The sequence below is a fragment of the Arachis ipaensis genome, chromosome B07 (genome assembly GCF_000816755.2).
Source record: "Arachis ipaensis cultivar K30076 chromosome B07, Araip1.1, whole genome shotgun sequence".
In the NCBI taxonomy this organism is placed as follows: domain Eukaryota; kingdom Viridiplantae; phylum Streptophyta; class Magnoliopsida; order Fabales; family Fabaceae; genus Arachis; species Arachis ipaensis.
This window is the reverse complement of record NC_029791.2, coordinates 30,444,218-30,445,155: the sequence shown is the minus strand read 5'-3', so window position 1 is coordinate 30,445,155 and position 938 is coordinate 30,444,218.

Genomic DNA, 938 nt, shown 5'->3' with positions numbered 1-938 from the left:
AAGTATAAGATAAGGTAAAATAAATTTTTTTTTAAAATAAAAATCTGAAATTTTAATTAAAATTTTTGAAAATTCAATTAAATAAATAGAAAAGATATTTTTGAATTTAATGAGGAAAGAGAAAAACAATAAAATGACACCAAACTTAGAATTTTTAGATCAAAACAAAGAAAACAACAAGAAGATTTTGAATGTCAAGATGAACACCAAGAACAAATTTTAAAAATTTTTAAGAAAATAGAAACACAAAGGACACCAAACTTAAAAATTTTTATATTTTGGACACTAATAATTCGAAAATGTATAAGATAAACAGCAATAATTACCACACAAGAAATTTTAAAGATCAAATAAGAAAAATTATCAAGAACAATTTGAAGATCAATAAAGAACTAAGAACATATAATTCGAAAATTGAAAGAAAAATAAAATCATGCGATTGACACCGAACTTAAAATATGAAACTAAACTCAAACAGAAGACTAAATTATGAAGTTATTGGTTTTTTTTTAAAAAAAATTTCGAAAATAAATTAGAAAAAGAAAATAAGGATTTTAAAAATTTTTAACCAAAAATAATAATAGAAGACTCTAAACCAAAAAGATAAATTTTTCCTAATGTAAGCAACAAAATAAACCGTCAGTTGTTCAAACTCGAACAATCCCTGGCAACGGCGCCAAAAACTTGGTGCACGAAATTGTGATTACACTTTTCACAATTCCGCACAACAAACCAGCAAGTGCACTGGGTCGTCCAAGTAATACCTTACGTGAGTAAGGGTCGATCCCACAGAGATTGTCAGCTTGAAGCAAGCTATGGTTATTTTGTAAATCTCAATAAGGAGATTAATGATAATAGTGGTTATATTTATGAAAATAATTAACATGAAATAAACAGTACTTGAAATTCAGTAGTGAGAAACAGGTTGAGCTTTCGGA